The sequence below is a fragment of the Narcine bancroftii genome, chromosome 3 (genome assembly GCF_036971445.1).
Source record: "Narcine bancroftii isolate sNarBan1 chromosome 3, sNarBan1.hap1, whole genome shotgun sequence".
NCBI classification, from domain to species: Eukaryota; Metazoa; Chordata; class Chondrichthyes; order Torpediniformes; family Narcinidae; genus Narcine; species Narcine bancroftii.
Genome location: NC_091471.1, coordinates 158,188,443 through 158,200,883, shown reverse-complemented (window position 1 = coordinate 158,200,883; position 12,441 = coordinate 158,188,443). Strand labels below are relative to the sequence as shown.

Here is a 12,441-nt window from a genome sequence, read left to right as displayed (position 1 = left end):
CAGGATATTCATATTGAACATACTTATTAACCTCATTCATCTGCACTTACAAAATACTTTCACTTTCTCATGATGTGGCCTTTTGCAGATGTCAGGAGCTAGTCCCTGAATTTCCATTCAGTGTACCCAGATTCAGACCACTCTGCTGGAGCTACATGGCGATAGGACCTGTCGGAAGCTCAGGACTGCCCCACATAGAGAAACAAGGCAGCTGCCTGGTGCACAGCAAGACCCCATGACTAACCATTTCACCTGTCCATTGAAGGTACACTTCAAGCAACTCTTAGAGGACCCCCATTTCAGGAGGAACAGCAGAACACCCCCTCCCCACTACAAACCCTGGCCCAAAATTAATCCTCAAGCAACAGTTAACATTGATGATGATACAGTACTGAGTTTATTGTCATACACACAGTACTATGTACATATCCGTGCCTGAAATTCTTACTTGCTGCAGCTGAATAGTTACTTTAAATAAAAGCTCTGCTTGTATATAAATTAAATTATCGAACAATCGAACAAAAAGAGATAGATAAAAATATTCACTATTGCAGTTAGTGGAAGAAAAAAAGTGATACTTCAATCATGCAGACTGACCTTTTGGTGATCCGAGTTGTTTATGGTTTAGATTAGGTTAGAATGGTAACAAATGTTAGAAAAGGAACCTGAATATACTGGTCTTCAGAATTTTGTACCTTCACCCTGAAGGTAGAGTGAGAAGAGGCTGCAACAAGGGTAATGGGGGTCCTTTATGATGCTGTCTTGAGGCAACAATTCACATAGACGTCGTCAAGAATGGGAGGTCAGAGCCAGTGACGCAACTATAGCGCCTTTAACACTTGCCAGTGATCCCAGGAATCAAATTCCAATTGGCCTTTAAAGTGGCAAGTGTGAAAGCAAATTCTGCCCAACACCAGCATCAGGTGCCAGCCTCGACCCCCTAGTACAATCCCCGTCATCTGCAGATGCCAGCATTGAGATCAGGCAAGTGTGAAACGGGCAATTGCATTGAAGGCACTTCCTATTAAAGGTAGAACAGACCAAATACTGGGGATAAACCTTTGCAAGTGTGGAAAGCGTTTAGTGTCCTGGTTAGGAGTGGTCTATTGTGAAAGGCCAAACCCCTGTTCACTGAATGGCTGATTTACAGGGATGCAAGTGTGAAAGGGGTTCAAGTTTGCTACCTTCTGCGTTCCTCGCCACTCAAGTTACCAAACCAGGCTGCGTTAACAAGTCAATGCTCTTCGTGCATTACCACTATGACCCCCAATCTGATTCACAGGGGAAGTTTTATAGTTAGAGATATGATAATAAGCTAGAGCACCAGTGTGATCACATATGGTGGGGAGGGGGGCTATTACAACATCTGTCATGCATACTGTAGTCTAGAAACCAGAAGAGCGGACATTTTTTTGGAAATGCAGGATGCCCCGATGTGCTCTACAGCCTGTAAAACACTTTCCAAACACTAGTTGCCCTGGGAATGTTGGAAACCTCAAAGCTTTTTGAACAACAAACTTCCACAAACAGCAAAAATCCTGTTTTAGGAAGGTGGGGGGGAGGGGGGAACAAATGATATTTGGCCAAGACCCTGGAGAACTTTACTAGCTCTTCCTGAAATAGTGACATAGAACATAGAACAATGCAGCAAAGGAACACACCTTTCAGCCCACGTATCAGACTAAAGCATGCTAATTGCTCCTGACAAGTATCCTCCATCATCTTCATATTCCTGTGTCTATCTAGAGTCTCTTAAACACTACTGTATCTTCTTCTGCCACCACCCAGGCAACCAGTTTCTTCCCTGGGGAAAAAAGTTTCTGATTACCCTATCAATGCCTCTCATTATTTTAAACTTCCTAAGAATGGCCATGGGATCATTTGCTGTCAGTGGAAAGACCAGGCAGAGTTTGGGTTTAACCAGTGCATTCAAATAATGAAGAATCATTCAAGTTATTATTCCATGGTTGCCTTGGAATGATTATCCCAAGCAGACCCGCAACTTGGCCTGCCTTTGTTAGTTTTCACAACCCAGCATCAGAGGTGGTCCACTTACTCTGAGCAATGAGAACAACCAGTTAATCTGTTGCTAATAACATTAGTCAACTGCAATCCACCAGATCACTAACAGTTGAGATCACCGTTATTGTCACACACACATTAGACCAGATGCACCCGCTATAAGAAAATAAATTACATTACTACAATGTGCCAAATTAGATTAAAAAAAAAGAAATAGTTAAGGATAAATAAATAAATATTCTCAGATGCAATTAGTGCAAAAAATGGATATATTTGGAGACAGGTCTTTGGGTGGTCCTGGAGTAGTTAATGGTTAGGGGAGATTGATAATGAGTTTATCGTCATACACATTGTGCAATGTACATATCCACTGACATTCTTACTTGCAAACTATAATTGCAAACTAATTGAATTTAATTTAATTAAAAGAGACAATATTTAGACAAGATAGATAATAAGCATCCACAGTAATCCTCATGTGAGTATTTTCATCCATTGTATGCATTATCTTAGGCAGTATGGGCAGGCCCAAGAGTCTGATAGCTGTTGGATAAGAACTGTTCTCAAACCTAGAGACGCTGATCTTCAGGATTCTGTACCTTCTGCCAGAAGGGAGCAGTGACGTTGGCCCTTTCCTGGGCTCCAGACACAGTGCCGTGAAGGAGATACAGTACAAAGGAAAAGAGGTTCAGAGGTTTCCTCATACAGATCAGGGCAGCCTGAATGCTGGAGGTTCTACAGTCCAGTTCAAATCCCAGGGTGGGACTGACAGGCTTTAAATGGAGACTCTGCTCCCCATTTCAGAGAGTTCTCTCCAATGTCCAGAACCAGAGTCCATCCAACAATCCCGCAAGGTGGCTCCAGATCTATCTGCTAACTGAATATTTATTTATCTTTCCTTTTATATTTATTATCTTTTCTGTCTTGGCATATTATGGTATTTTAATTTGTACTATTGGTGTACTTTGCATATTCTTATAGCTGCAGCAAGTAAGAATTTCAGTGCATTTGTACAATGTATATGACAATTAAGTCATTGTTGTTCGTTATATACATTAATGATCTAGATGATGGGGTGGTGAATTGGATTAGTAAATATGCAGACGATACTAAGATAGGTGGAATAGTGGATAATGAAGAAGGTTTTCAAGGGTTGCAGAGGGATTTGGGCTGCTTAGAAAAGTGGGCTGAAAAATGGCAGATGGAATTTAATGCTGATAAGTGTGAGGTGCTTCATTTTGGTAAGAAGAATCAGAATAGGACATACGTGGTAAATGGGAGAGCATTGAGGAATACAGAAGTGCAGAAAGATTTAGGAGTAACGGTACATCGTTCCCTGAAGGTAGAAACTCACGTGAATAGGGTGGTGAAGAAGGCTTTTAGTATGCTGGCCTTTATCAATCATTGCATGGAATATAGGAGTTGGGAGGTGATGTTGAGATTGTATAAGACGTTGGTGCGGCCTAATTTGGAGTTCTGTGTGCAGTTCTGGTCGCCTAATTATAGGAAGGATATAAACAGAGTGGAGAGAGTGCAGAGAAGGTTTACCAGAATGTTACCTGGGTTTAAGCATCTAGAGTATAGGGAGAGATTGGACAGATTAGGTCTTTATTCTTTGGAGCATAGAAGGTTGAGAGGGGATTTGATAGAAGTATTTAAGATTATGAAAGGGATAGACAGAGTGGATGTGGATAGACTATTTCCGTTAAGAGGAGGAAAGATTAAAACAAGAGGACATGAGTTAAGAATTAAGGGGCAGAGGTTTAGAGGTAACATGAGGGGGAACTTCTTTACTCAGAGAGTGGTAGCCGTGTGGAATGATCTTCCGGGAGAAATAGTGGCGGCGGAGTCAATTGTATTATTTAAGAAAAGGTTGGACAGGTCTATGGATGAGAAGAAGATGGAGGGTTATGGGCATTGTGCAGGGAGGTGGGACTAGAAAGGGGTGTTTGGTTCGGTGGGGACTAGAAGGGCCTAATGGCCTGTTTCTGTGCTGTAATTGTTATGTTATGTTATATGTTATCTCACCATTTTGCTGGGTGGAACTGCTCTAAACCATGTGACTGTGTTCCCCAAGATAGCCACTCAGTCTGAAATTGAGCTCCACTGAAGATGCTATCTGACCAAATGAGTGATTCCTGGTTTTATTTCAGGTTTCCTGCATCTGCAGCTCAGTGATTTCCATCTCCCACTTGCCCAGGTTGAGGAAGGAACAGTGTGAACATTTGACTCGGCGGGGCGCAGGAGGCAAAAAACCTCAGCTCACAGCTGGCACCTGCTCCTGGCCACCAGAACAACTCGCTGACACCTGGGGGATATACACGGGCCGGCACGGACAGAGCGACCACCTTCACGCGTTCCCCTCTCTTCCCCCCCACCCCCACTGAGAACCAGCCGGGAAGACAGACGATGAACGGCTCAGAGAAAGAAACTGGAATCTGGAGCCATCAGTGAGCGACTGGGGGAAGCCGGCGGGTCAGGCAGCGCATGGGGAGGAATTAGATGCAGGGTCAGCCGTGAAACCAAAGGGCATGGTCGCCGATTGTCCTCGTTTCAGATAACTCCCTCTTTCTCTCCACCCCCCCCACCCCCCCCCCCCCCCCTATCTACTCGTACTGACTATTCTCTCCAACTCTCCCGGTATCCCCACCTGTCCTGCCCCCTCTCACATCATGGCCCTCGCCGCCCTCTTTCCCCTTTACGTAAGGCAATCCCCTTTTTAACTTGACACAGTCTTCCGCCCTGCCCATGGACCCTCCCTGGCCCGCGGAGTCCCTCCAGCTGCTGCTTGATGCCAGCCCGGGGACTGAGCTGCGCTCTCGGGGTGAGAAGGCGACACATTCCCGTGCGCCGCGGACTCCAGGAATGAAGTTTCACGGGAGCACGTGGCGTCTCGCCAGTCCCTCGGCTGGGGCACAGGGATTCAACCCCAACCACGGCCGACCCTGGAGGCGAACTTGGGACCTCCCTCCGCTGCACTTGGTTTACAAACCGCCTGCCGCTGCCTCCCGGCCGTAAGCGGTCGGAAGGATCCTTTGTCCCGGAGTCATCAGAGAGCGGCGCATTCTAAACGTACCTGTCTCCCCCGGTCTATATAACGGTGGGATCCACACACAGTCCTCACCCCACCGCTCACACACACACCCCACCGCTCACACACACACCCCCCACCGCTCACACCCACACACGCAGTCCTCACTCACACACGCAGAGTTCACACACGCAGAGTTCACACACACGCAGAGTTCACACACACGCAGAGTTCACACACACGCAGAGTTCACACACACGCAGAGTTCACACACACGCAGAGTTCACACACGCAGAGTTCACACACACGCAGAGTTCACACACACGCAGAGTTCACACACACGCAGAGTTCACACACGCAGAGTTCACACACGGAGTTCACACACACGCAGAGTTCACACACGGAGTTCACACACACGCAGAGTTCACACACACGCAGAGTTCACACACACGCAGAGTTCACACACACGCAGAGTTCACACACGCAGAGTTCACACACGCAGAGTTCACACACGCAGAGTTCACACACGCAGAGTTCACACACACGCAGAGTTCACACACACGCAGAGTTCACACACACGCAGAGTTCACACACACGCAGAGTTCACACACACGCAGAGTTCACACACACGCAGAGTTCAAACGAAGACAGTTCTCAGACACAGAGCTCTCCCACACACAAAGACACACGCAGAGTTCTCATAGACAGAGTTCGCACAAAGACAAACACAACACAGAGCTCACATACAAAGACACAGAGTTCATACACACAGATCGTTCACAATTCCCACACTGTCTTGCTGAATTAAAGCCCAAGCTCTCCCTACCTCGGAGCAGAGTCCTCGAGTTCCACTTGGCAGCGTTTGAACAAGCTCCTTTCTCTCTACCTCTCCCCCAGAACACGCGGCATCAAACACCCGACGTGGGGGTGGGGGGAGGATTTCCTTCCCAGACAACAAGCCTGCGGGTTCACGGCCACGCTGGAGTCAGCGACAAGCTTGTGTGTGAACGCCTGCCTCTCCGAGATACTGCCCGGCCAATTTGATTTCCATATTTAAAGCGCAAACACGTCACTGATCAAAGTGGGAGGCGAGGTGGTAAAGGGTCAAAGTGCCTCGTCCCCGGGATCGGAAGAAACTTTCGCGCTGGGCGTTGCACTGTTCTGAAACGGGGTCGATGAGAAGCAGCACTTCCTCCGGTCTGAGGCTCTGCGCAGTCCAACGAGGCCGGGCAAGGATGACAACTCACCTGCTCACAGCGGCCGCTGGTCACCAACAGGGAACCCCAAGCGCCACCGAGTCGAGGCGCCCACAAATTCCGCTGGCTTCCAGTTCCGATGTGAACTTTCCTGCCCCGGGAGTTTCTCTTCCTTTCATGTGATTCCCTTCTACGTTTATTCAATAAAAGTGTTTTCAGTTATTAAACTTCACAACTTTAAATTAAAGTGCTCAATCTGACTTTTGCCCAAGTCGACCTGATTCAGGCGTCGCTGTCGCTGTTTCTGAGGCTATGCCAGTGTTTCGGGATCCGCTCATTTCATCCAGAAATGTGGAGAGGCTCAGTCAAGAAGGCGCTCCCTTGTGGTTTGCAGCTCTCTCTCCCTCTCTCTCAAACACTCAAATACACACACACACACACACACACACACACCCACCACATACACATTACATATACACACACATTACATATGTACACACACACCACATACACCTCACATATACACACACATTACATATGTACACACACACCACATACACATCACATATACACACATTACATATGTACACACACACCACATACACATCACATATACACACACATTACATATGTACACACACACCACATACACATCACATATACACACACATTACATATGTACACACACCACATACACATCACATATACACAAACATTGCATATGTACACACCCACCACATACACATTACATATACACACACATTACATATGTACACACACACCACATACACATCACATATACACACACATTACATATGTATACACCCACCACATCTCTTTTCTTTGGCTTGGCTTCGCGGACGAAGATTTATGGAGGGGTAATGTCCACGTCAGCTGCAGGCTCATTTGTGGCTGACAAGTCGGATGCGGGACAGGCAGACACGGTTGCAGCGGTTGCAATGGAAAATTGGATGGTTGGGGTTGGGTGTTGGGTTTTTCCTCCTTTGTCTTTTGTCAGAGGTGGGCTCTGCGGTCTTCTTCAAAGGAGGTTGCTGCCCGCCGAATTGTGAGGCGCCAAGATGCACGGTTGGAGGCGAGATGAGCCCACTGGCGGTGGTCAATGTGGCAGGCACCAAGAGATTTCTTTAAGTAGTTCTTGTACCTCTTCTTTGGTGCACCTCTGTCTCAGTGGCCAGTGGAGAGCTCGCCATATAACACGATCTTGAGAAAGCGATGGTCCTCCATTCTGGAGACGTGACCCACCCAGCGCAGTTGGGTCTTCAGCAGCGTGGATTTGATGCTTGCGGACTCTGCCAGCTCGAGTACTTCGATGTTGGTGATGAAGTCATTCCAATGAATGTTGAGGATGGAGCGGAGACAGCGCTGATGGAAGCGTTCTAGGAGCTGTAGGTGATGCCAGTAGAGGACCCATGATTCGGAGCCGAACAGGAGCGTGGGTATGACAATGGCTCTGTACACGCTGATCTTTGTGTGTTTTTTCAGGTGGTTGTTTTTCCAGACTCTTTTGTGTAGTCTTCCAAAGGTGCTGGAGTGGAAAACCATTCTGCTGGAGGAATTCAGCAGTCACGGACCCGCTGCCGCCCGGGGGGCCCGAGGTCCTGTTTCTGCCATCGCCAGAGGCCCGAGGTCCTGCTGCCGCCCGGGGGCCCCGAGGTCCTGTTGCTGCCGCCGCCGGAGGCCTGAGGACCCGCTGCTGCCTAGGGGGGGCTTGAGGTCCTGCCTGAGTCTGCCTGAGGTAGCGGCTGCATCGCGGGGAGAGACAGCCAGCCGAGACTGGGCCTGCCCGCACCGCTGCCCGAGCACTGAACACAGGCTGCCATTGCCAGGCAAACCCTGGCAGCCCACACAGCCCGACCGTTGGCAGCCGAGCCCAGGCCGGGAGCGGTCAATGAGAACTGTTTAGTGTATTTCAGAGTTTAATACACACCTCAAAAACCAATAGTCTAAACACTAACAACTATGAACTCCATTGCAGAGTTCTCTCCAGTTTAAAAAAAAATTTCTACTAGAACTTTTCTTTCTGATCCTCAACCAATGCTGCATCCCCTTTACTCGTCCACGGCAGGAGTAAACGCACGCAGGCCGATTCCAGGGCGCACCACTCCATAACTGTGGACAGCAGTCGTAGATCTCCAGAAATGGTTCGACCTAAGAGGGGAGGCAGGCCACTTCAGCCCAGTTAAGCAACCTGCATAGGAGAAGGTCACTCCGATATAAAATCTACGACCCAAGGACCTCGCTGCCACGTCCCAGCAGATACACATACAAAAACACATATTGACACATACACACAAAACAACAGGCATCTGCACTGGCACACTTAGACACAATAAGTGACATACACACACGGTGCTGATGAGAGATGGGTACTGCTGGCCATCAGGCAGTTAACAGCAATGTAAATAACTAGATATTTCCCAATAGAACAAGATTGTTCAGCCCATTGAGTCAAAACTGGCATCCACCTACACATGAGGTGCAACTTGCAATAGCTAATAAACTTGACCACACATCTTTGGGATGTGGGAGGAAACCGGAGCTCCCAGGGGAAACCCACATGGTCACAAGAAGAATGTGTGAACTCCACACAGACAACACTGGAAGTCAGGGTCAAACCCAGGTCTCTGGAGCTTTGAGACAATGGTTTTACCTCTGGCATTTCTTTTCTGACTTTCTTCAGTTTGTCTTTATTTTTATTAAGTGCACATGAAATAAGAACTCTGTAAGAAGTTGCTGGGGTCTAATGCAGTACACAAAAGTGCTGGAGAAACTCAGCAGGTCCTGTAGCAACCACAGGAATTAAAGGCAGTCAGCATTTCTGGCCTGAGCCCTTCATCAGGAGTGCTGAAAAGCAGGCAGATGCCTGAATATAAAGGTTGGAGGAGAAGGAAGGGAAGGAGCACAGGATAATAGGTAGTAAGCAAAAGGAGGATGCAGGAGGGAGGGTAGAAGAGAAAGAAGCTGAGAAGTGATGGAAAGGGGTAGAGAACTAAGAAGGAATGCTCTCTGATCAGAGAAGGAAGAGAAAGGGGTAGGAAACTGGAGGAAGGGAGTAATACGAGGTGTTCTTCCAATTTGCAGGTGGCCTCAACTTAATTCACTATAAAAAGGATGTGATTAATCTAGAGAAGGTTTAAAAAAGATTCACCAGGACATTGCCAGGATTGCAGGGCTAGGATAAATACAGAGAGAAGTGTGATGGATCAGATCATATACTATATATCGACATGTAATAAAACAAAAATGCAACATTACACAAAAGATTTGCCATTAACAGTGCCTACCAACCCTTAGAGTCAAGAGAAAGAGAAGCAACAGAGAGTCCCCTCAGAGTAACTGAGGGTCCATGGGTTTGCCTCCAGCACTCCCTCCCTCATCCTCTGCAGCTGCACAAGACTCCAGTTCAGGTCAAACCATCAGCAATCAAACCTCTGACATGATGACAAAACCTTTAGCATTCAAGGCCCTTTTTGCCCTCAGCACCCTCTGGAATCCTGGTTTAAATCCCTGGTTCTCATGAGTCAGTCTCCAAGAGCTTACAATCTAGTATGAGGCCTTTGACTTCAAGTCGCCAGCAGGTCACCAACAGCTTGCCACCTGTGTGTGTCCTTCGGCCACAGAATCTCTTTCTGGCCACCACTGTGTACACTGTCCTTGGGCTTGCCTCCTCTGCTTCTCCTTCTCAATGGGGGCTGTTCTTCCCGTTACTGGTGCCCTGCACCAGTCTGCTATTCCCACAGAGTCTGCAACCCCTCTAGGCTGCTGCCAAACACAGTCACAGTCATCTTGGGACCAGACCTCTACTTCCTCAGGAGTTTGCGGAGGAGCTAGTGGAGTTGTTCAAGTGAACCGGTACGGACTTGAAGGGCCGACATGGCCTGTTTCCGTGCTGTAAACGGTTATATGGTTATAGTTATATGGTTGCAGGATTTTATATAAAGCACTGTCCTTTATCAGGCCATGGTAGGATCCTTCGGGAGGGCGTGTGTCTCTGTTCCCGGCTCTCCCCAGGACCACCCCTGCAGCAGCGCCACCATTTTATTTAGGGTGTTTTACCCAGAGTGAAGGACGCTGACTTTCTAGAGAAGTATAAATCATCATGGCATAGACAAGAAGATAATTAGCCTTTCCCAAGAGTACCAACACCAAACTTTAAGGTGAGTGGAGAAAGACAAAAAGGGACCTGAGAAACAATGTTTTTAAACAGAGGGTATGTGGAAGAGACAGGGACAATTGTGACACTTGAAGGACATTTAAACAGATCCATGGTTTAGAGGAATATAGACCCAGTACAGACTTGCAACTGGCTCTGGCAGGCACCTTGGATGAGCTGGTCAGTACAGCCTGCTTCCGCACTGTAATATCTACCACTTTAAGCCATGCCTCTCATCGTGTTCACGTCTGTGCTGGCAAAAGATGGATGTTGGAAATACTCATCAAGCCAGGCAGTAACTGTGGGGACATTGATCTTTCACATCAATAATGTGACCAGTTGTGAATTTTGATAAATACTTGAACCGGAAACAGAAAGCCAAACAGGAATCAAAAGAGATGAAAAAGTGAAAGAGCCAAACAGCTCCAGATGGAGAGAGGGGCACTTTTCTACGAAATGCACTTTCCTGGGAGAGAATTGACTGTGAGCTCATTCAGTAATTGAAAAGCAAAGTGCTGGATATAGGGTCAGGTGGGAAAGGAGGCAAAATTAACATTTCAGATGCATGACTTTTGATCAGAATTGTATTGGATATGAGCAAAACAAGAAAGTCTGCAGACACCATGAATGAAGTAGAAAAAAAACAAAGCTGGATAAACTCAGCAGGTCAAACAGTGCATTTTATAAAGCAAAGATACATCACCAACATTTCAGACTTGAGCCCTTCATCAAGGTATAAGCAAACTGTAGGCAACTGCCCAAACCTTTAGGGTTTAATAGGTTAAATAGGTTTGCATGCCTGCCTACATTTTGCTCATACCTTGATGAAGAGCTCAAGGCTGAAACATTGGTTATGTCTCCTTATCTTCGCTATATAAAATACACTGTTTGACCTGCTGAGTTTTTTATTGTATTGGATAGCTCTGGCCCCAGTGACAGCAGGGCAGCATTCAAACATCAGTCTGGTGAAGCTTGGTGCAGACGAAGAGTGGGGAGGTCGAACCATCCAGAAAAATGTGCTGAGTGGTAACCTTGGAAGAACATTAAACACAAGATAGTTAGCCAGTTTCAGACTTCTGCGGCATGTGCTGTCCAAGCTCCCTGCATTGAGTTCTAAAGGCAACTTAGGAGAGGTCAGCAATCCTCACTACCATTTGAGCAGGGAGTAAAAGTAGACAAAGGAGATCTGGTATAACTCTCATTCTCCGCTCTCAATGGTTTCCACAACAAAGATTTATTTCCCAGCCAATTAATTAGCAATGTAATTGGAACAATTCATCAACTATGTCCATATTCAGATGTTTTCCCTACTCCCTGTGACTGAGGAAAATTTTTTGTTCATTGTTTAATTTATTCTGTGTGGAATAACTATTCTAAGCAGTGGTCATTTCTTTCTAATGCTCTTTTATCATCAATTTGAGCTTCTTTTTTGTACCATCAATTGAATGTCATATTCTCTTCTTTCTGTCTCTATCAGCTCTCTCCCTTGTTCCCTGCCACCCATGCACCTTTGCCAGTCTGATCATTGCCTAATTGCAGGGTCATACACAAAGAGCAGAGAGGCTTCACAGGTTCAGTATCAGCTCAATGGGCTGAGTTGCCAGATCCGCATCGATGAAAACAACAACATGCACTAAACTGGTGCCTCTGCCCTGGTAAAACCTCTCCACAAGTTGGTTCAAAGCAAGGTCAGCACAGATTGGACACTGAGTTACAGAAGAAGACTCAGTGCACAGAGTGGTGGAGGAGCTCAGTGGGTCAGGCAGCATCCGTGGAAGGCAGCGGACAGTCAGCATTTTGAGCCAGAATTGGGAACAGCAAGAAGAGGGCTAAAGCCTGATTGAAAGGAAGGGGGAAGTGTATGGGCTGGCAGGAGATGGGTGATTACGGATAGAAGGGGAAGAAGGTAAGAAGCTGGGAGGTGATTGGAGAAAGAGACAGAGGGCTGAGGAAATGCACTCTGATAGGAGGAAGGAAGGAAAGGGATGGGGAGCTGGAGGAAGGTATGGGTGACAGGC

The 12,441-nt window shown here is 47.0% G+C and overlaps 1 protein-coding gene across 7 annotated transcripts in view; it reads right to left on the bottom strand.

Moving 5' to 3' along the window:
• The window catches only part of LOC138757761 (electrogenic sodium bicarbonate cotransporter 1-like), a 148,290-nt gene extending 141,698 nt beyond the window's left edge, over positions 1–6,592 (bottom strand). For 5 of the 7 annotated variants that reach the window (XM_069925585.1, XM_069925589.1, XM_069925591.1 and 2 more), the window contains exon 1: positions 5,880–6,209. The gene's annotated coding sequence lies outside the window, so the exon portion shown is untranslated. Of the gene's footprint in view, positions 1–597; positions 730–5,879; positions 6,210–6,300 lie in introns of those variants that run through there. The other 2 variants (XM_069925588.1, XM_069925587.1) reach the window with 2 other exon arrangements.
• Positions 6,593–12,441: the final 5,849 nt, after the last annotated feature.